This window comes from Oryx dammah, unplaced genomic scaffold (genome assembly GCF_014754425.2).
Source record: "Oryx dammah isolate SB20612 unplaced genomic scaffold, SCBI_Odam_1.1 HiC_scaffold_16, whole genome shotgun sequence".
NCBI lineage: Eukaryota > Metazoa > Chordata > Mammalia > Artiodactyla > Bovidae > Oryx > Oryx dammah.
Genome location: NW_024070200.1, coordinates 4951469 through 4975165, shown reverse-complemented (window position 1 = coordinate 4975165; position 23697 = coordinate 4951469). Strand labels below are relative to the sequence as shown.

Here is a 23697-nt window from a genome sequence, read left to right as displayed (position 1 = left end):
CACTAAGTCATGTCCAGCTCTGCAAGCCCATGGACTGTAGCATGCCAGGCTTCCTCGTCCTTCACTGTCTACTGGAGTTTGTCCAAACTCATATCATTGAGTCGATGCTGGGCAGGGGGCGGGGAAGTGGAGAGACTAGATCATTTCATACCTTCTATGCATCAGACACCACTAGCTGCTTTGCCGCTTGTAACTTGAGCCCGAGTATCATTTTATGGAGACATGGACAGTCCCAAACACATGCCTCCAACCCAGAAACAGTGCTTGCTAAGTGAATGAAGCAAATGAGCACAGCAGCTCCGAGAGGCCATCTGAAGTCGCCCAGCTGTGGGGGTCTGGTCAGTTTCACTTCAGTCCTCCTTTCTCAGATACCCTGTGCCGAGAACACCATCCTGTGACTTGACTTCGTGTCTCCCAGCCAGCACAGCCTTTCTGAGTCTCTCCTCTGGGCCCAGAGCCCGCGGTAGCGCCAGGCACTCGGCTCACCTCCCCAGGTGTGGGGAGGGTGGGGAACAGAAGAGGGGCAGAGGGTCACTCGGAGGGCAGGACCGGCTGACCCTCGACCCGACCTCCCAGCTCCCACGGCTCCTCACTCCTCCTTACCTGTCTGTGTGGTACTTGCTGCTGCTGCTGCTGCTGCTAAGTCACTTCAGTCGTGTCCGACTCTGTGCGACCCCATAAACGGCAGCCCACCAGGCTCTGCTGTCCCTGGGATTCTCCAGGCAAGAACACTGGAGTGGGTTGCCATTTCCTTCTCCAATGCTGAAAGTGAAAAGTCAAAGTGAAGTCACTGAGTCGTGTCCGACTCTCAGCGACCCCATGGACTGCAGCCCACCAGGCTCCTCCGTCCATGGGATTTTCCAGGCAAGAGTACTGGAGTGGGGTGCCATTGCCTTCTCCAGTGTGGTCCTTACTACAGTGTAATTGTGTAAGTTTCTTTCCCGTCTCTTTCCCCTACTAAAGTATGCGCTGTTTGAAGCCCGAGGCATATCTTAATCATCTTACAGCACCACCAGCTGTCAGCCTAGAATCAGCTCTCGTGTGAATCAGGCTTGTGTGTCTTCAGGTGCTGTTCATGTCCAACTCTTTGCGACCGCATGGACTGTCGCCTGCCAGGCTCCTCTGTCCATGGGGATTCTCCAGGTGAGAATACTGGGGCGGGTTGCCATTTCCTTCTCTAGGGGACCTTCCCAACCCAGGAATTGAACCTGTGTCTCCTGCGTTGGCAAGCGGGTTCTTTACCGCTGAGCCACCTGGGAAGCCTCAGTACTTATATTAGAGGAACTTTACCTGAATTAAGCCATAGTCTCTAACGGGGGAGGGGCGCTGTCCAACTCCCCAGGGCCTCCTAGCGCACAGGCCCCTAGTAGGAGTCGGTGGGGGCACGTGGTTGGAGAATGTGGGTGGACAGTGAGAGCGGAGGGAGGGGAAAGTAGAGCAGCAGAGGTGAAAAGAGACGAGTCCCACTGGCTTGACAGTCTCACCTGGAGCTGGTCTGACTAGCCACAAGCAAAAGTTATTTTGGGAGACAAATAATTTAGCTATAGAATGGCAACACAGATATATGTAAAAATGCCAGCCTATCCTCCATTGTTAAATAAATGTCACAGCTGCTGAGTTTCACTCAAAGAGAAGCGGTGTTGTGGAACCAGACTCCAGTCCAGTCCATATAGTGTGGATGTAAAGGCCGAGACCTTGCGGAAGTCACTCCATCTCATCTCTTAGCTACCACACAGAGAGGAAGAGGGCTGTTTTGAGGATAACCTACTGGAAAGCAGTGTGTAAATTATGAAACGCTGTGGTAAATGCTTGTACTTGAAAGTTACCCGGTTAAGGTGCTGCTTTGTTAAACTGTTTCTATCCCCCATTTCTCTTTGCTTAGCATTGTGGTCTCTTATATGGAAAACGACAAAATGAAAAGATTTAACTGCACTCATTACCCGTAGAGGAGTAGAGGAAGGAGCCCTAGAACAGGAGACCAGCTTGGGTCTGTGTGACTCTTGCTAGCTACTTAGGATGATTGCAAAGAGTCTCCAGCTGTGTAGGTTCAGAGACCTGTGTGGTGCCTTGTTGGAGGTGGGAGGGCCTTTTTGCTGTTAGGATAACCGTTCACCCAACAAACCACTTGCTGAGCATCAGTTGTTGTTGTTGTTGAGTCACTCAGTCGTGTCCGACTCTTTGTGACCCCGTGGACTGCAGCACACCAGGCTTCCCTGTCCTTCACTATCTCCCACAGCTTGCTCAAACTCATGTCCATTGAGTTAGTGATGCCCTCCAACCACCTCATCCTCTGTTGTCCCCTTCTCCTCCCACCTTCAATCTTTCCCAGCATCAGGGTCTAGTCTAATGAATTGGCTCTTCACATCAGGTGGCCAAATATTGGAGCTTCCACGTCAGTCCTTCCAATGAGTATTCAGGACCGATTTCCTTAAGGATTGACTGGTTTGATCTCCTTGCAGTCCAAGGGACTCCCAAGAGTATTCTCCAACACCACAGTTCAAAAGCATCAATTGTTCGACACTCAGCCTTCTTTATGGTCAGCTCTCACATCCGTACATGACCACTGGGAAAACCATAGCTTTGACTAGGTAGACCTTTGTTGGTAGGGTAATGTCTCTGCTTTTTAATATAGTGTCTAGATTGGTCATAGCTTTTCTTCCAAGGAGCAAGCGTCTTCTAATTTCACGGCTGAAGTCACCATCTGCAGTGATTTTGGAGCCCAAGAAAATAAAGTCTGTTTCCATTGTTTTCCCATCTATTTGCCGTGAAGTGATGGGACCGGATGCCATGATCTTAATGTTTTGAATGTTGAGTTTTGAGGCAGTTTTTTCACTCTCCTCTTTCACCTTCATCAAGAGGCTCTTCAGTTCCTCTTCGCTTTCTCCCATAAGGGTGGTGTCATCTGTGTATCTGAGGTTATTGAGTAGAAGATGCAAATCTGTGTCATCCTGAGTCCTGGGAATGTGCTGAACCAACGCCAAAAGCATGGGGTGAGGATAGCCAAAGACAAAATGAACCCAGGGAACCCAGGAGAGATTCCAGACGGCTCCAGATAGGGCGCTGCGGGCCGGAAGGAAGGCAAGGCGAGGCTTGGCCGTGACGAATACCAGGGAGCCTTGCAGGCGGAGGCATCTCTCGGAGCACGTCCTAGAGCAGCTTCGGGTTTGGAGGGCAAGTGGCAGAAGGAAAGGAGGGGCTGCTGGCAGCCGTGCCGGAGCTGACGCCTGGGAGCCGGGACAGTGTACTCTTAGCCCAATGGTGGCTGACGAAACCTGTGGAGAAGGCTTTTCCTCATTCTTTTCAGGGTAACCCAGTCTGGTTGTCTTTCTCTCGTGATGGTCGCTTCTCTCTGCCCTGAGAAGTGCCCTGGGCCACTGCTTTGCCAGGTAAACCCTTCTCGCCTTGAGGGAGTGTGTGTCTTGTTTGTGGGAGGCCGTGCGTTTTACAGTGCTGGCTTGTCACTTTGCACAAGTTACTTCAGTTCTTCTGGCTTTAGTTTGCCAGTCTCTAAGATGGGGGTATTACCTACCTCCTCGAGTGGCTGTGTTGATTAAACGAGATTATTTATATAAAGCGTTTGGCAGGATTCCTGGCACTTGGTGGGCTTCCCAGGTGGCACTGGTGGTATAGAACCCCCCTGCCAGTGCAGGAGATGCAAGCGACTCGGATTCAGTCTCTGGGTCGGGAGATCCCCTGGAGGAGGGCATGGCAGCCCACTCCAGTACTCTTGCCTGGAGAATCCCTTGGACAGAGGAGCCTGGCGGGCTACAGTCCAGGGGGTCACAAAGAGGCGGACATGGCTGAAGCCACTTGGCACACATGCACGCTGGCGCTACTTCGATAAAATCATTCCTTCAATTTACCTTAAGCAGCAGAGCATTTAATTCAGACCCTCATCCTGGAGGAGAAATCACGTAGGAGCCAGGAAAGAGGCCTGACCCCTCTGAGGACGAGGAGCTCCTCTCATGTCCCTATCTCCGTGGCATTCAGACTCAGAGTGCCAGCAGTCAGTCCTTGGACGATAATCCTGTTTGGTGCCGAAATGTTTATGACACAGTGAACCGACCGTGATGTGACTGATCAGCTGAGAGCCTGGATCTTGGCTTGGTTGACGCACAGATTCAGTGTTAATTACATTCCCTGCAGTTGGCATACTGGGCCTGCGTGCTCCCTGACTGAGTACAGCAACACAGCCAGACCCCACCGCCCGTGTCAGTGCTGCACCCAGGGCCCGCCGACTCATCCCCAGCCCGGGACTCCGCGATGGGCGTTCCTCCAGCTCACGTCGCTGCCTCCCCCGAGACTGACACACACAGTGGCTGTCTGCTGAGCTGACACGGACAGGTTCAGGCTGTGAGCTCCCTTCTGGGGGAGGGCAGAGGGAGTTAATGGGTGGGAACTTGGTGGAGAGGCAGTTGTGGATGTGGTCGGGTCCATTCCGGGGTAGTTCTGTTGGGCATCAGAAGCCACTGGAGACTTCACCTTGGGGGTCCTCAGTAACAGTCCCTTCCTGGGAGGGCCCACTGAAATTGAAACACAGAGCCCAGGTCAGTCCTCACACCCAAGCAAGTCCAGGTGCTCAGAAGTGGAGCTCACCACGAGCCCACTCGTGCACCTCAACCCTAGCTGAGTTTGGGGAAAGCCCGAACCTCGGGAACCTGCAGGCCTTACGTCTTGGTGACACTGTGTTGCCTTAGATACGCCGTTTAACTTCACTGGGATGTAGTTTGTCCACCTGGAAAATAGAAATGGTTCAGAAAGAACAAGATTACGGCCATGCAGGAGCTTGGGGAAATCAGGAGCCCTGGATAATTACAGGTGCTGTTAACATGTGCTTTCAAGTTCGCCTGGCGCCTCCGGCTGCAGATTGAACCACATGTCTTGAGTGTGCGTGGTTCATACAGATACAACCCTGAGTCTGGAACTGACCTCCTGGTGGCTTGTGGGCTGTGTGGGGTTTGGTAACTGGTCATGTGGCTGTCAGGAGGTCATCCCAGACCCAGTTAGAGGTGAGAGGAAGTGTTTTCAGTCCAGTCCGTCAGTTCAGGGCCTGCCAGATGCCAGGATTGATCCCGCTGTGTGTCTTTGCGACTAGCCCAGCCTCCATCTTCATCAGCACAAGGGCTGGAAGAGAGCAGAGACAGGCGTGTTTACTTGAGGAGGCCCAGGAGGAAACCGGAAACTGGGAGCTCTTCCAGCTCCGAGAGCACCTTTGGGCCGCCTGGAGCACAGGCTTGAAAGAAAAAGAACCTGGAGCGGAAGGTGGGTGTCCCTCCAGACCCCACTCCCGCTGTTCAAAGCTGTGTCCTTCCTCTTGCCCTGTGTGCGAACCTGCCTGCAGCGCAGGAGACTGCAGGTTCGATCTCTGGGTGGGGAAGATCCCCTTGGAGAAGGGAGAGACGGGTAAACCTGTGTGGTTGGATATACAGGACACCAAGCAGACTGTACGCTTTAAATGCATGTTTGAGCTCATGGGTGAAATTTTCCTAGAGAGAGGATGCTTTCACAGTCAAATGAACCTTGGAGCCAGAGTGAAGACTGTGTTTCCTTATCCACCAACTTACTGAGGAGTGAGGGCAGTAGAGAGCCCTGAAGTGGGCGGAGGCAGATCCGCTGTGCTGCTCTTGATAAAACTGTGTGTTTTCCTGGTCTTGGCTGGGGCGTTACCACGACCAGGTCCCTGTTGTGAATGAAGCTCACTCTGCCCTGGCAGAAAAATGTGAACACAGCCTTGCCTCACAGAACGGTGGGTGATCCAAGGAACACGGCCTGGTGTTTGGGGCCGGTCCTTTACCGAGAACTCCGTCCACAGCCAGTCCAGCTCGTTCTGCAGCTGCGGCCCTCTGTGGCCTGACTGCGTGCGCTCCCTTAACCCTTGACTCCCGGGAGTCTTCCCTCGGCTCGTTAAACGGGTTTAGTCACAGATCTGCACGTTCTGCTCTGCTTCCCTGTCTCTGAACTGAAACTGCAGAGCGTGTTTTGGGACTTAGGAGAGTGTTGTAGGTTCTTCTGGCTCCGCACAGCGAGAATTTGGCGAGAGGCAGGGTGACAGGTAAGGAAAGGGTTTATTAGTGAGTGGAGGACACTTGTGTGAGAGAGAAGCAAGCAGGCCAGGGAGCACTGCCCAGAACTTAGTGAGCCACGGGTTTGTCATCACAGGAAAAGTGGGGCGGGGGAGAGGACCAGCTTCTCCCTCACTCTTGGGTAGACCTCACACTTCCACCGTCAGCTCCTCCTCCTCGTCGGGAAGGGAATGTTCTTGTCCCCAGATGGCCAGACTGGACTGCAGTGGCGTATGGGCGTGCGCACAGTGAGAGGCACGCACACCGAAGGGTGGCGCCCACCTCGGGTTTCGGTGGAATGCCACCCTCTCCGTATGGTTTTTCTTTCTCCTGTGTGCCGAGGAGCATATCCCACTTATGGTTTTTCTTTTTCCTGTGTGCCGAGGAGCATATCCCAGGAATCGTTAACTCCCTGACCCCTCCCGGGGAAGGAGCTGCGTCTCATTCCGTCAGTTATTTCCTGTTTAGGGCACATCTCAATATTCTGTTGCATGGTTTTGTTGCTGAGCAAGCCTGCTTGCTTTGGGTGAGCAAACTTGCTTTGTTGAGTGATCATTAACACAGGGTCTCCCATACCTTTTTCTTTACTTAGGGTTCCCTCGTGGGATTGACTGTTTAATCACCCTCTCTGTCCCTTTACTGCGTCCCTGTCAGAACCGTTGTTTTCTTCCTATGAAACCCTTCCAAACCCAGCACTGCACACTCTTCCTTTGGAGCCTTTTCTGACCACTGTGGCCCAAATACACTTTCCCTTCTTGACTAAACTCCCATGCGGCACTCAGGCTGTCGAGCGCCCAGTCTAATAGCTCATGCTTCTCATTCTTAGCTTCCTGACTTGGCTGAGGATACTTGACGACAGAGCAGTATCCTCTTTGTTCCATCTGTCACACTTGAGCAGAGTGGATGCAGCCCAGCTTCTCAGCACTTCTTATTTACTCATTTTTATTACTTATTTCAAACCTCCTGCCATATGCCAGTCATTGTTATAGGCTGAGAAGGGGAAGTGGCAGGAAAAAGGCCAGTTTGCTGCCTTTTTGACGTCTGTTCACTTCTGAGCATGAAGGCAAGATTGGAATTTCCAGAGAGGTCCTGGGGAGCAGGCCCTCTTGTGCCCGGGGAGGTCAGGAGAAAGGCCTGAAAGGACCAGGTGGTAGATTTTCGAATCTGTAGGGAGTTAAAAGGGTTAGAGCTAGTAAAAATGCATGTGAAATTTAAAGAGTCCTTATATATTTTAATGAAATATTCTGATTCTTCTGGATTCAAATGCAAACAAGATAACACGTACAATTGTACCCACTATATTCCAGGCACTTTTGTTATCGTCTCTAATTTTCCCAGCAATCCTCAAAGCTCGGCATTATTTCTACTATTTTATCTGAGGGGCACCTAAGTTTCAGAGAGGTTAGATCCCTTTCTCACACATCTGCTTAATCGGTAAAGCTGAAAATCTGACCTATGTCTTCTAATTAAAAAGTCAATGCTTGTTTTTATCATTCTGACCCTAATTTTGTAAAACAAAGTCTGTGAGGTGTTCTGGCTCTATGTGCTTTATGTAATGTTTCGTTGGAAACTGACTGTATCGCATTGTTGAGCCCTGACTGTGGTCAGTGAGACCTGCTGTGTACTTGATTCGCCTGAACACGTGCGGTACTTTCCTCACCAGAGTCCTATGAGGGAGCTGCTGCTGTTGTCCTGTCTGTTCCGCAGCTTGTCCAGCTTCACATGAGCTGGCACTTGAACCCGTGCCGTCTGACTCTGGGACCTGTGCCGTCTGACTCTGGGACCTGTGCCTTTGCTGTCTTAGTCATACGAGGGGCTTTGTGGCTGAAGAGAGTTCTGTGGTCAGTTGGTTGAGAAAAATTGCACAACCCTCCCCCCCACCCGACCACCCACCTCCGCCGGCCCCTGCAGAGTATCGTGAAAGCTCTTGATAAGTCCTGCAGGGGCAGCTATTACATGTGTGAATTTTGCCCCTGAATTTCCCATGTATGTTTGATGAAGGGATTTGTGCTGCCTAACATTTGCATGCATGCTAAGTCGCTTCAGTCATGTCTGACTTTTTGCGCCCCCATGGACTGTAGCCCACCAGGCTCCTCTGTCCGTAGCATTCTCCAGGCAAGAATACTGGAGTGGGTTGCCATTTCCTCCTCCAAGGGAATCTTCCCCATCCCGGGATTGAACCGAGTATTTCTGCATTTCCCACACTGTCAGGCAGGTTCCCCACCAATAGCACCTAACACTTAATTTTTAGTTCAAACTCTGGAAAAATTCTGCTGTACAGGAAGGAGAATCTGAGCCTGGGAATTAGAAGAGGGAGGAAAGAGAATTGTTGTTCAGTCACTAAGTCGTGTCCTACTCTTTGCAAACCCATGGACTGCAGTATGCCAGGAGAAGAGAATATTCAGGGGGAAATACATAAATGGAGGAAGATAATAAGGCCTGAGATTTGAAGTCTCATTCAGGTATGAGTTCAGGCTTCTGTTCTTACTGGCTATGTATTGTAATTTGGGGCAAATCATATTTTACTCTTTTTGGGTCTCACTTGCCTTATCTGTAAAATATTATTGTGAGGAAAAGTGTGATTGTATATGCAAAAATGTTTTGTTAACAGTAAAACTCATACTTTTTTCCTTTTTTCAATTGGTGTTTACCAAGTTCATTTCCACTCTAGTACCCAACACGGCATCTACCAGCTATTTCAAGATCAGTTAACAGTTGTTGGATGAATGAGTGGATTTTGTCTTTTAGGTCTCAGGGTTCTGTAGCTGGTTTGTTACAACTGAGAAATGTTTTACAATGAGGCTTTGTTTCTTGAATTTTCTTTCTAAACTGTGTTTTATGTGTTTTAAAGATGTTTATTTATCTGGCTACATTGGGTATTGGAGCACATGGGATCTCTAGTTGTGGCTCATGGACTCTGGTGTGGTGTGTGGGCTCAGTCATCGTGGCAGGTGGGCTTAATTGTTGCCTCATGCAGGATCTTGGTTCCCCGACCAGAGATCGAACCCGTGTCCCCTGCCTTACAAGGCAGATTCTTAACCACTGGACCAGCAGGGACGTCCCCCTAAATTGTATTTTTGCTAGGTTTTCTGTTTCTGGAATTTAATGAAGTCACCCAAGTGGAAAATCAAGACTCACTCACTTTGTTGTATTCCAGTTTGGACTGCTAAGGCAGTTTATTTTGTGTTTTTCTGATATGTCCCTGGCAGCTAGAAATTTTTGGACAGTTCCAAAACGGTAAATTGCATTCAACAGTGTGCATGTGGTGGCTTTTTTTTTTTCCTTTAATAGCACTGCTGAGTCTCAGATGTGCCCGCCCATCTGTGGTTTATTTTTTAAGGAATTTCTAATATATCACCCTCTCAATGTAATTACTCTTGATGTTTCCGTGCTAAAGTCTAGCTGTTTTAAAGGACTGTCAGGAGAAGACACTTGCTGCACTTCTGCGTACCGGTGCAGGTGGGGGAGTGCTGACGTGTCAGAGCGCTCTTTGCCAACTTCAGATAAGTCGCTTGTGTTTTCTTCTGTTTTTATTCAATCACCAAGTCGTGTCCAGCTCTTTGCTACTCCATGGACTGCAGCACACCAGGCTGTCTTGACTTTGTGTTTTTGCATTCCAGTCCCCTGTGATGAGAAGGACTTTTTTTTTAATATTTACTTTTTAAAAAATTTGGCTGTGCTGGATCTTAGTTGCAGCATGTACGATCTAGTTCCCTGACCAGGGGTTGAACCTGGGCCCCCTGCATTGGGAGCACAGAGTCTTAGCCACTGGACCACCAGGGAAGTCGGAAAAGGACATCTTTTTTGATGTTAGTTCTAGAAGGTCTTATAGGTCTACATAGAACCATTGGGTTTCAGCTTCTTTGACATTAGCGGTTGTGGCGTAGACTTGGATTGCTGTGATGTTGAATGGTTTGCCTTGGAAATGAACTGGGATCAGTCATTTTTGAGATTGCACCCAAGGGCTGCGTTTTGTTGACTGTGAGGGCTACTCCGTTTCTTCTAAGGGATTCTTGCCCACAGTAGGAGGTATAATGGTCATCTGAATGAAATTTGCCCATTCCTGTCCATTTAGTTCACTGATTTCTAAGATGTCGGTGTTCGCTCTTGCCATCTCCTGCTTGACCACTTCCAATTTACCTTGATTCATGGACCTAACATTCCAGGATCCTAGGCAATGTTGTTCTTTACAGCATCGGGCTTTACTTTCACCCCCAGACACATCATTTCCACTTTTGGCCCAGCCTTTTCATTCTTTCTGGAGCTATTTCTCTGCTCTTCCCCAGCAACATATTGGATACTTTCTGACCTGGAGGCCTCATCTTCTGGTGTCATATTTTTCTGCCTTTTCATACTGTTCACAGGGTTCTCGAGGCAAGAATACCGGAGTGGATTGCCATTCCCTCCTCCAGTGGGTCATGGTCTGTCAGAACTCTCCTCTAGGACCCATCCCTTTTGAGTGGTCCTGCATGGCGTGGCTCATCGCTTCTCTGAGTTACGCAAGCCCCTTCACCGTAACAGGTCTGTGGTCCATGAAGGGGAGCTGTGTTTCAGCACCCGGCCGGAGAGACAGGGATGGGCTGAAGATTATTTCAGTGGGTCAGATGTGGCACAAAGATCGAGGGTCTGGGTGTTTCTGTTTGTTTATTTTTGGCCGTGCTGGGTCTTTGTTGCTGTGCACGGGCTCTCTAGTTGCGGCCGGCAGGGGCAGTTCTTCGCAGCGCATGGCCTTCTCGTTGCAGTGGCTTCCCTTGCCGCGGAGCACGGGCTCTGGAGCTCAGGCTCAGTAGTTGTGGCTTATGGGCTTAGTTGCTCCACAGCTTGTGGAATTTTTCCGGACCAGGGATCAAACCCATGGCCCCTGGCTTAGCAAGTGCATTCCCATCAACTGCAGTTCCAGGAGAGTTTTTAAAGAAAAACAACCAAATTATGTTTTAGCACACCTGTTTGTTTCCTGGACTAGCGCTGTTATTCCTCGAGAGAGGCTGTGTTGTGCACACCAGCCGTTTCTGGAGAGGGGGGTTAGGTAGAGGGGAACCAGCAGTCCGCCCCCAGTCACCTGACCCGGTCATGCAGTTTGTGTGGGCCAGCCACGACCCAGCCCCTGCCTTGGTGATTGGTTCAGGTGCAGGGTGACATCTAAGTCCTCCCTGGGACCCCTGCTGGGCTAGAGCTGTTAGGAAAGGTGCCGTCATGTCGGGATCAAGAAAGCCTCAAGTCATTGTAGCCTTCTTTCCCACCATGTGGGTAAAGACAGTCTGAAAATGAAGTCAGAGAGGGTGGTAGCGTTCACCAAAGGCCAAAGAAATGGATTTCTCCTGGCATCGTTGAGCCTGTGTGTCCTGCGTGCTGTCCTGCTTAATCCAGACTTAGCCAAGAGCCTTATCTTTTTTGTACTGTATGAGCTAATTCCATTTTTCCCCATTAGTGTCTGTCACAACCTAAAGAATCCCAAATAATTCAAAACCATGCAAGATAAATAAAAACAGAGTAAAACCTGTACTGTTTTTACCTCCAGAGAAGATGAGTGCCCTGGTAATCTTCTGAACTGTCAGACCACGTCCACTGGATTGTATCCATCAGGCTTCCAACAGAGGATTGTGGTCTGGGACACTTGTGGACTGAATTGTGTCCCCCTAAATTTGTGGGTCAAAGCTCTCAGCCCCATTGTGACTGTATTTGGAGATGGGGCCTTTAAGGAGGTACTGAAGGTCAAACCGGTCATAAGGCTGGAGGCTTCGTCCACTGGGACTTGTTCCTTTAAGAATAGCAGAGTCTCCAGGAGAGCTCTGGCACAGAGGAAGGCTGTGTGAGGCGCAGGGAGGGGCGGCATCCACAGCCCAGGGGAGAGGCCTCGCGAGGAAGCCCCCTGCCCACACCTCGAGCTGGACTCTGGCCTCCTCCTCCTACGAGGAAGGGAGTTGCGACTGCTGGGACACCCAGTCTGTGGTATTTCATTATGGCCGCCCAAGAAGACACATTTAAAACAGAGAATAGGATGCTCAGGCGACTCAGGATGTTGTCTGAAGACAGTCTGTGAACGGCTTGGGGGGTACTTTCAGAAGAAGAAAAGTCACCTTTAGAACTGAAAAAGCTCTTGAGCTCTCCTCTGGCTCATCGCGCTAGGAGCCACTTTTTTGGACCCAGTATTTAAATACTTTTCATTTTCAACGGGGTCCCTTGAGGCGTTTCCAGCAGGAAAGGGAAGTAATATTTACTGAACACCCTCTGTGTCTCGGGCAATTTATAGTTATTATATCCTCGTTTATCATTCAGAGCTAGACCATAGGATACAGATGGGACAGCTTCTGTAAATTCCGCTACTAAGTGCCAAGAGCTCTATTTTAATACATTATTTAATTAACACCACACTCAGCAAGTTAGGAATTACCTCCCTCTTACGGATGAGGAAACAAAGCGGGGAAGGGTCTGAACTTGAGCATGATCGCCAGGGTAGCTCTCGGCACGGCCGGGTCTAGGACTCAAGTCTGATGACTCCTCTTCTGTTGCCTTTCTCCCTGTGCCCTGTAAGGAGGGGACGTGCAGACCTGGGAAGGCCGAGGACACAAAGCCAGACAAGGTAGAACAAAGCCAGACCGGACTCCTACACGCAGGGTGAATGCAGGGTGAATGCACTTCCCTCGAATGTACTCCCTCTCAAGAAGTTAACCCTTTCTATGGATCTTCCGCTCTTTTTGCTTTGACATTTTCCTACCTACCCCCAAGTTTATACGTCAGTCAGTCAGACCTTCCCTGGAGTTAGAGACGGCTTCCCCGGTTAACTCTTTGTTGGCCTCATGTTTAATTCTCATTTGGTCCATGAGTAGCTCCGTTCATCAAAGTCATTCAACTGTCTTATGCCTCAGTTTCTTCTTCTTTCAAATTAGCATGGCATGGTGAGTGTGAAGAGCTGACGAATACGTAAAGTCTCACACTAAAAAGTCAAGGTGTCATTATTACATTCACAATGTAGGAATATATCATGTATAGTCGTATATGTTTTGTCTTTGAATATGAATATGACTATTATTGGCGATAATAGTCCACCTTCTGTTGTCCCCTTTAATTCCAAGACCTTCAGGAACACAGTATTAATTAGAGGAGGAAGTGGTGTTTAGAAGCATGGAGAGGATACATTTGAAAAGCTACGAGAGTGAGACTGAGCTCCAGCAAGCTGTGAGATATAGGCAAGTCCTTCACGCAGGCTTTGAATGCCCTCCTTCAGTGTGGTGATGGATAACCTCCCATATCTGCCTCACAGGACAGCTTCCTTAATTGGAGGCGTGATGTTTGTGCCTTCATTAAGGTGCGGGAGAGGAGGGGGAGTAGGGCGCGCCATGCGCCGTGGCCTGGCTTCAGGGCAACTTGCCACCTGCTAGTGGCCTTGAGCCACTCCTAGCTTCAGTTCACTCGTATCTAAAATAAAATGGAAAGAATGATAATAGATGTGAAGAGTCCAGTGTGCAGTAGGTGCTCAGTAAATGTCTTTAGAGAGAGACTGTTATTAGACGTATACCCTGGATATGACATTTTCGATAGTATATCACCAAATGGCTTGCACCATGGATTTGGGCCCGATGGATAAATTTGTCTTAGTGTATTTTTCCAGATACTCTTTGGCGAACAGTTTTTTTATTTTTGTGAAAATGCTGATGTCTGTCTTAGAAAACTCTCTCTGAAAGCTTTGCTTTTAATTTGCAGAGAATAGAACATTTCTAAGGCGGGAATTAATTACCTGAGCACAGACAGAGTGAATCGAATCAGAGACTAGTGGATAGTGGTGCCGTGTCCTCTCGAGCAGCCCTCACCGACGGAAATAGAACCCAAGCTGCAAGTGGGAGCCATGTGCAGAATTTTAAATATTTAATCGCCCTGTTAAGTGAAAGGAACAGATAAAATTAATTTCAACAATCTCTTTATCTAAAGTACTGCATCTAAAATACTATAATTGCAACACATAATCAGCAGAGAAACTGTTGATGAGCTATATTGGATGACTTTTGGTCCTAAGTCTTTGAGGTCTGGTGTGTCTTTTCCACTAGTATTGCTCCTCAGACCGCCCGTTTCTGCTGCTCCTGGTCACATGTGCCTCAAGGCATGGCTCTGGACCCTGCAGCTCTGAGTCCCCCTGAACTGAGAAGGAAAAGTAACTCAGACCTCTGTTACATTATTGCATTTAGCAAATGGACTCAAAATTTCTGGGCCAAATAGAATCTCCAGGTTTGTGCAGTATTCCTTGCTCTGTATTGGGTTTCGCTGCTTTTGGAGGTTTCCAAACACTTCGTGAATTGCTCCTGATTTCTCTGTTCCTGACGAGAGCACCATGGAGACTCTGCCTCTTTAACCCCCACGTCTGTGGGCAGCAGCCCCCGAGCAGGAGCACACTGTGACAGGGCTTCAGCAGCAGCCCCTGAGCTCGAGGCAGCCCCTGTGCTTTCTGTTGGGGGAGTGGGGATGCTCTTTTTGGTGACTTGGAGCCCTTTTGAAAAATTAATGGAAATTATTACTGTAGTCACTGAGAAAGTCTGACGTGCTTAAGCCACAACGTTGTGTGCAGTTTAGGGGGAATATGGATCCAGGAGCCAGGCTGCATACCTCCAGCGTCGAGTGAGGCGTGTGGCCGGCCCCCATTTGTGACGGAGGGGCGGGTCGGGGAGCTCACAGCGCACTGGACAGGGCAGGCGGCAGAGAACAGACACACGGTTGGCACCTGCGTTGCCCCCGGACAGAGCTTTCTAATTTAAAGTCTTTTAATTCTTCATGACACACGACATTTCTTAAACACAGAGGTTTTGCTTAAACACACACACGCAGCAGCAACCCCTCTATCCAGAATCCCATGTTAGAACTGTCCAGGGACTTCCCTAGGGGTACAGTGGTAAGGCTCTGTGCTGTCAATGAAGGGGGTCTGGGTTCAATCCCTAGTCTGGGAGCTAGGTCACAGATGCCCAGGAGGAAGATTGAAGATCCTGTGTGCCTCAAATAAATATTAAAAAAAAAAAGAGGATGCACTTTCTATTAAAAAAGAAAACTGTTGAGAAAGCTTCATACAAAGCCATAGGAAAATAAACATGGGCTGAGCACTCCCAGGCTGCCGGGCGCTGGGGAAGATAAAGTCAAACCTGGTGACTGCCCTCCCGGAGCCCACAGTGACAGACCCAGAAACAGACGGTGTAGTGGCATCCAAGCTGCAGACCTGGGGTCGGGGCACCTGACACGCACGTGCTGCTGGGTGTGTGCTGAAAAGGTTCCAGCAGAGCCTGAAAGTGGTCCTCCCACATAATTTGCATAATTTGTGGTCGTGGGGACTGCATTCATGCTTTCCCCTAAGGGGGAAAAAATGGCAGAAACTGTTCAAAGAAAAGCTGGGCACAGAGACGATGACAGAGGAGCTCGTTCCAGCCGGTGTGTTGATACAACCCCATCCGAGGGTGGTGAGCCTCCTGCATGGGGTTGATGGAGTTAGAGCCACCTGTGAACTCTGGGTGGGAAAGGGCTATGGAAAGTGGGGGACCACTGAGGGGCAGGAGCCAGACAAGGAAGCTCTGAGGGGATCTCTTCTTGTCGGGACACTGAGGCAGAGAGGGGACTCGCTTGTCCAAGACCAGTGGGGGACGGATGGGAGACTCAGGACCAGCTGCCCAAATTGCGTGCCTCCTGGGCTCTTTCCTCTGTGTCCCAAGGGGAGTGTCTCTTGAGTTTAGGATTTTATGGAGGCTGCTAGCACATGGGATTAGCGTGGCATCCTTCGTGTTTACAGGGCAGGGAGCATCTAGGAAAAGTTCTGAGTGACAGTTACTATCCCAAAGGCCAGGCTAGCAGAGGTTTCTTTACATATATGTATAAAAGCAGCCCATTGCTTTGTACTTGCTTTGCAGGATGCCCATGGCTTCCAGGTCTGCTGTTGCCTCATCAGTTCCAGGCAGCGTCAGGATCAGCCACCTTATTAGATCATCTTACATGGGATGAAATAGGCCAGGGTAGAGAGGTGAAGAGAGTTGCCTGGGGTCCCACTGCCGCTCAAGGACAGAACTTGCCAGCGCTGGTCTGCATCTCGTGGTCCCAGGGTCAGGTCATTTCATGGTCACAGACTGTTCTTCCTCCATCCAGTAGTCCCCCATTTAAACAACTGCCCGTGTCTGGTCCTGCGTCGGGGCCTGGGGCTGCAGAGATGACCAAAGCGGTGTCCCGCCCAGTGGCTCAGTTAGGTGGTGGTTTCCCAGAGGACGCAGCACTGCAGTAGACACAGCTGGATGAAGCAGGGTGTTGTCTGCCCTGCCTGTTCCCTTGCGGGTTCACAGGTAGGTCTGTTCTCAATCAGATTGGGCAGGACCTTGATTAATCATTTCCCGGCTATGAACTCAAAGTTGAAAAAGAGGCTGGTATTGGTGGGAAATCAAGATTATTAAAATTTTAGAGCTGAAAGGCTTTGTGAAGGGCTGGAGTTGATGATCTCCTGAGGGCCTGACGGCTGGAGCAGCTGGATCTAGTCACCGTTGCACAGATGACTTCAAGGCAGCGACTTCGAAGACACTCCACTGAAGTGTCGGGTGGGTGTGCAGCCGGAGGAGGCAGAGCTCCGTGGCCAGATGTGCCTGTTGTTAGAATGCAGAGATGTTAGCGGCACGTGTCAAACACAGATACATTAGTTCACAGATTGCAGGCCAGGATGATAGGGGTTTTTTTGTTTTTGTTTTTTAATTTTTAAATCGTGAACTCTGTTATTAGCTGGATCTAGACTGATGAAATTGAAGTGCAATTCATTGGAAGTTGAAGAGTCCCGCAAACTAGGAAGTGCCCACCCAGGGTTGTATGGAATGTGATTCCACTGTTCTGCCAGGAAGATCACATTGTATTGTAAGGTAGCAAACATGATGTTGTGGGGTGACTTTGATTTGGCTTGGTGATGGGGAAAACGGTAATTCTTGCAAATGTTGCTACTTCATAGTAATAACTTGCGCTGGAACTTTCTCTCAAATTTTTCCCATTGCACTGAATGAACTGCATTCCTTAGTTGAGAGCTACTGCTGGAGACCCCTGTGAACAGATAAACTGGCACCTGGATAAATTGGCCTTCCCTGTATTTCTAGAGGTCCATGCCCCTCTGACAAGCTTCTCTGACAGTGACATGTCCTGTTTTTCAGGAGTTTTTCCCCATTCATTGTTTTAGTTAATCTTCACAAGCAGAGTGGAAACGAAGAAGCTGACTCAGACCAGACTCAAAATGGTTTGAGCCTCAGTGTCGACTGTGCTCAGGGGGCCTGCTCATCCCGCCCCCTCATTTGAAAGCTGAGATGACAGTTCTGGAAGGTGACTCGTTTCCCTGAGACCCGGAACCCGGCAGCTGTAGCCTGTGCGTCCCCCATCCAGCACACCTGCCCCTGCATCCTTGAAGCCCGGTGAGGGCATCAGTCACAGGAGAAACGTTAGCGGGGGCTAAGCCGTCAGCAGCAGAACTGCCTGAAACAGCAGCCAGGCTTTTTGGACAAAGATATTTTTTAAGAAGACTTTTTTTTTTTTTTTAATTAGCTCATTAACAAAGTAATTCTGTCTCCTGTCGGCAGAGGCTAAGGAGCTCAGCTATAGCGGCTGCCTCCCTAGTAACAGGTTTTATTGGCCACCCTCAGAAACAGCATCATTGGCTTCTGTGGAACAGAGGATTTAAAAATAGACTGGACTTGGTTTGCAGAGCAGGGAGGGCTCCTCAAGGTGAGCTGGTGGTTCTCTCTCTGTGAGGACAGGCAGCGATGAGCAGAGAGGCGGGGGCGCCCTGCAGTTAGGCGGGCGGCCTCCAATCAGGGCCTCCGCCTCCACCACGGGGGGCCTGCGTGCTTGCCCTCACAGTACAGCCCTTTCAGAGGGACCTCCCCCCATCTCCTCACCCCCTTTGTGGGCTGCAGCAGGCTGAGGAGCAGGGCTGGGGCGAGGCGCCTGTCTTCTGCCTGAGAGGGTGCTGACCGAGGCCTGCCCCACTCTGCAAGCTTGGGAACGCTGGGTAAATCGTTTCATCCTTCTGAGCTTCAGAAAATATGTTTTTATCTTGGCCTCTTCCACCAACCGACCGACTGCACTGATGAGGCTGTTGTGACGACTGAGAGTGTGAAACCAGCCTCTTTAAATGCAGATCACTGTAGAAATGTTAAAGGCTGTTCTAGCTAGGAGTCAGAAATAGACCTCCACTGCCTACCTCCTCCTTTGCTTTTCTCTTTCCCCTCGTCTCTCCCTGTTGGTGCTGCTCTGACTCTAGGTCTCCAGCATCAGTCAAGTTCCTGCCCTGGCCCCTGTCCTTCAGGCTCGTTTCCTTTGCTGCCCAGGTGTAGAGCGGTGCAGGCTGTATGACCTGGGACACCTGTCTGAGGTGCCAGGTCACAGGAGACCTGCGTTCAGGTTCCAGCGTTTCCACTAACTCGCTGTGGCTTTTTAAATGAACTGCTGCTTCTCTGTGGGCCTGTCTCCTTTACAGCAGGCCTGCTCCACATTGGCACAGTTGGCATTTGGGCCCAGGTGATCCTTTGCTGTGGGGGCTGCCCTGAGTATTTCAGGATGATTACAGCATCGTCGGTCTTACCTAGTACATACCAGTAACCTCCCCGGTTGGGAGCCTCTGCTTTATAATGTTGTTGTTCAGTCGCTAAGTCCTGTCCAACTCTCTGACAACCAGGCTCCGCTGTCCATAGCATTTTCCAGGCAGGAATACTGGAGTACATTACCCTTTCCTTCTCTAGGGCCTCTTCCTGACCCAGGGATTGAACCCACGTCTCCTGCATTGGCAGGCGGATTCTTTACCGCTGAGCCACCAGGGAAGCCTCACTGATTTTTAACAGAGTAAGGGTAATCGTAAAACCAGGACCCACTTTGCAGATTATCTTGAGCATTATGTGAAATAGAGTGAGGCATTTTCTAAAATCTAGCACAGTCTTCTGCTGCCTTGATCCCCTGTTCAGGCTGAACGTGCACAGTCGTGGCTCCTAACTGCCCCGCCTGCGAACAGCCTTTCCTGTGCGCTCAGGTCGCCCTGCGCTTTCCCAGCAGTGTCCTTGCAGCAAGCAGCGTGTTGCGCCTGACCCTCCCGAGTTGCAGGGGTGTGTTTTGTTTCACTTCGCATCCCTGATGTTTCACAGTGCACGCCCTGTCGCAGGGGCCCCACACACCCTTGTTGAGAGAATACATCTCTCCCTTGGGGGCAGTGCTTTTTCACGTTTCCCCACCCATCATCCGCTTTGACCCTCACCAGAGCTCTGTCAGCCAGAATGGGCTGGGGTTACTTCTCTCCCGTCTCATGGCTGAGCACACGTGCGGAAGGAGGAGGTCGGACAGCCAGCCTGGGTCCTTGGTGGCTTCCTCCTGTGCCGCGCCCCTGCTTGGGGAGCTTGGGGAGGGGACTGGCAATAAGTTCAGGTGTTACTATTTGTCTGCTTTGTTCTGTCCCGAGTATAGTAATTAGGACTAAATCACTCCGTGATGTTTGTTCTCCCCGTGTGTCTGTGTTTACGGCTAACCGGCAGAATGCATTATGGAACGAATCGATAGATTCCTGGAATTCTCTGAGGCCGCTGTGAGCCCTGATGATGTTAAGCAGTCTTGACAACTTTTTCCTCCAGCCATTATCCTGAATCCCATCAAAGCCAAGTTGACTTTCAGCCTAATTAGAGCAGTAGGTCACCCAGAAGCAGCTCAGAGCAGAACTAAAATCTTGAGAAGAGACCTGTCTGATGTGATGCGATATTTTCCCTCCATCTTGTCATTGAAAACAAAAGTGTTGAAATTTCAGATGTAGGATTCCATTCTCTTTAAAGGCTTCTGAGACGGTGAGCCTGCAAGACTGAAAACGCAGAGGGTCAGAACCCAGGAGACACGTTGGGGTATTTGCTGCTGGTCAGTCACAGTTGTGCCTGACTCTTTGCTGCCCCGTGACCGCAGCATACCTGTCCTTCACCGTCTCCCGGAACTTGCTCGGACTCATGCCCTTTGAGTCCGTGATGCCGTCCAGCCAGCTCATCCTCTGTCATCCTCTTCTCCTCCTGCCCTCTAATCTTTCCCAGTGAGTCTTCAGCAAACACAGTGTTGATTAAAAATTTTGATAAACAGTAAAAAGAAGTCCTGGACTTAAGCATCAGGAGGCTTGGCTTCCAAATTCAGTTTTTCACCCACTGTTTTGAGACTGGGGTCAGATCTCTTTCACGTGACCTGAGCCTCTTCATGAGGCCATTAAACCCAAAGACAGAAACAAGTCATCTGTTCAAAACAGAGTCCGTTGTGCCAGCTTTGGCAGTCTCACAGAATCAAACTCAAACAAGTCATTCCGTCCAGCCTCCTGTAAAACAGATGGCCGTCACACTTAAAACTGACCGGATGGCCTGTGTCAAACCCAAACAGTTTTCCCGCTCTAAAGCAGGAAGCACGGCTTGTCCGTCTCCGGACTCCAGCATCGAGCACATTCCCTGCTTGCACCACTGGCCTGATCACCTCCCTCGGGACCCCATGAAGGCAGCGTTCCGCCTCTCCAGTGAGCTCCATTTCGCAGGTCCAGAGCGCGCGCTCTCGCTTCTTTCATCCCTCAGCCAGTCCTTATGCGTTCTGATGGCTGCTTGCCTCACTGTCTTAGTCACCCTCTCAGAATGTTTCCAGGGGCCTCTCATATTGTGATACCAAAACTTGATCTCATCATTCCTTCTGTGCTCCGGCCCGACAGGGCCTGGTTACATACTCCACGGCCTGTATCACGAAATAACGGAGTCAAATACCCATTCAGTGTTCCTGATTCAAATTCTGTATTCCAGTAATGAGATGTGTGTACGATACCAATAAGCATAGTACCTCATGATTTTTCAAGATGACTTAGGGAGATGTTGGACAACTGATGTTTGGCAAAGATAGTTAAATGAAGAAACCAGTGTCTTTTCAGCAGGTGTTCAAGTTAGAACAATTAGATGTGAATATGCCCAAAAAATGAACTTTGACCTAACCCCTACACATTGTATAAAAGTTACCTCAAAGTGGATGCTAAATCCAAATGTAAAATATGAAACTATAAAAATTCTGGGAGAAAACCGGAGACAACCTTCAGGACCTAGGTTTAGGCAAAGGATTTGACCAAAAGCAACCATCCATAAAAGAAAAAAAGAGAGATGAAATGGACTTAGTCAAATAATAATTTTGGTTTCCTCAAAATTAAAAACTGGTAACTCTGTGAAAAGACACTGTGGGGAGCAATGTAAAGTCACAAGACAGACTTGGGAAAATAATCACATCTAACGGCTCGTCTTTAGAATGCGCAGAGAGACTCTCAAAGCTTAACAGCAGTAAAACAGCCCAGTGTTTAAAAAGCTGGCAAAAGATTGAATAGACATTTCGCCCAAGAGGATGTACAGATGGCAGACAAGCACAGGAGAAGGTACACAGCATCAGCAGCCACCAGAGAAACGCAAGTTAAAATTCCAGTGAGCTATGACAGCACGTTTACTAAAACGGCTGAAATAAAGCCCCGCTGGTGCCAAGTGCGGGTCCGGGGACGGCGCTCTGGCGTTGCTGGTAGGAGTAGAAACGGAACGGCTGCTCTGGAAGACAGTGCCGTCGGCAGCTTCTTGTGCAGTTAAGCGTGTAACCCAGTACCCTTAGTCCTAGAGACTGCATTAGGGTAACATTCTATGAAAGGAAACGGCGGCGATGGAGAACAGGTCAGCGGGAGAAAGTGGCGAGGGCAGGAGTGAGCCCAGAGAGTAGTGGAGGCAGTTTTGGGGGTACGGGAACTCAGTCTGGCTGTGGTGATGGTTACTCATATCCAGACAGGCAGTAAACTCATTCCAAATGAAGTAAAAATCAAAACCAAAGCAAAACGAGTTCTGAGGAACAGACAAAAAGCACCGGGAGTTGGAATGATGAAAAATGGTTTCTCAGTATCCTGCTCCTTTGGATTTATAGTTATGATTACTAATTAACCATAACCAGCTGCTGCTGCTGCTGCTAAGTCGCTTCAGTCGTGTCCGACTCTGTGCGACCCCATAGACGACAGCCCACCAGGCTCCCCCGTCCCTGGGATTTCTTTCTTGCCATTTCCTTCTCCAGTGCATGCAAGTGAAAAGTGAAAGGGAAGTCGCTCAGGCGTGTCCGATTCTTAGCAACCCCATGGACTGCAGCCTCCCAGGCTCCTCCTCCATCCATGGGATTTTCCAGGCAGGGGTACTGGACTGGGGTGCCATTGCCTTCTCCATAACTAGCTAATTGTCCTTTTATCTTCAAATGCTTGTTAAAGCCATTGGGTGTCACTGAAAGGAGGCAGAAAGCTTGGAAACATACAAATACTCACCTTCCAGCTTGAGAAGTTAATTGTTCTTGGGCCAAGTTCCTAGACTTCCCTTAAAGCCTGAGCATAGTTCAAATTCATGGACATTGCCTTGAAGTCACAGAGCACGTACACTGCAACAGCTGGATTCCAGGAAGGCCTTTTTAGTCAGAAATCCCACTTCGTTCTATTTTCATTTCATGCTCTAGAAGGCTGACATAACTTGAGAGTTGTTGAGAAAGAGGTCCTTTCTACTGGGATTATTTCTGATGTGAGCCAAAATGGTGAGGTGATTTTCCTCAACAGCCTCCAAGTCCCACCAATTCATAACCAACCCATTTGGAAGCATTGCAGTTGCTATATTGGAGGTATTTTTTAAATCATAGCTTTATTCAGACATAATTTACATACCATTAAATTCGTCCAGTTAAAGTGTGCTGTTCAGTACACTTTAATATATTCTGTTTTGCCGCTGTTACTGCAGTGAATTTTGGAACATTTTTGTCACCAAAAGAGAAACTCTGTACCGCTTAGCTGTCCTTTCCTGTTTTCCCCCAGTCCCTACCCCCAGCAACCACCAAGCTGCTGCTGTCTCTGGATCTGCCTATGCTGAGCATTTCAGTAAATGGAATCTTGTAATGTGTGGTTCTTTTGACGGGCTTCTCTCTCCTAGCCTGATGTTTTCAGGGTGCCCGCACGTTGTCCGTGCGTCACTCTTGGAGATGTTGAATTACACAAGTCCATCCAAGAAGCAGCACTTCCTCTCGTCCCTCCCCTCAAGGAGACAGAGGTGTAGTGGAGGCATCACTGTGATAAGTGAGATTTGTGAGGTGATGGAATTCCAGTTGAGCTATTTCCAGTCCTAAAAGATGATGCTGTGAAAGTGCTGTACTCAGCATGTCAGCAAATTTGGAAAACTCAGCAGTGTCCTCAGGACTGGAAAAGATCAGTTTTCATTCCAGTCCCAAAGAAAGGCAGTGCCCAAAGAATGCTCAAACTACAACACAGTTGCACTCATCTCACACGCTAGTAAAGTCATGCTCAAAATTCTCCAAGCCAGGCTTCAGTAGTATGTGACCCATGAAATTCCAGATGTTCAAGCTGGTTTTAGAAAAGGCAGAGGAACCAAATTGCCAACATCTGCTGGATCATCGAAAAAGCAAGAGAGTTCCAGAAAAACATCTATTTCTGCTTTATTAACTAAGCCAAAGTCTTTGACTGTGTGCACCACAATAAACTGTGGAAAATTCCGAAAGAGATGGGAATACCAGACCACATGACCTGCCTCTTGAGAAACCTGTATGCAGGTCAAGAAGCAACAGTTAGAACTGGACATGGAACAACAGACTGGTT

General features: G+C 49.3%; 1 protein-coding gene and 1 non-coding gene across 7 annotated transcripts in view; one reads left to right on the top strand and one right to left on the bottom strand.

The window, feature by feature from the left end:
• The window catches only part of EVL (Enah/Vasp-like), a 149363-nt gene that overhangs the window by 47678 nt on the left and 77988 nt on the right, over positions 1–23697 (top strand). The window lies entirely within an intron of this gene.
• On the bottom strand, positions 9773–9845 carry TRNAG-CCC. The gene has a single exon. It is a non-coding gene; the product is annotated as a tRNA-Gly (tRNA).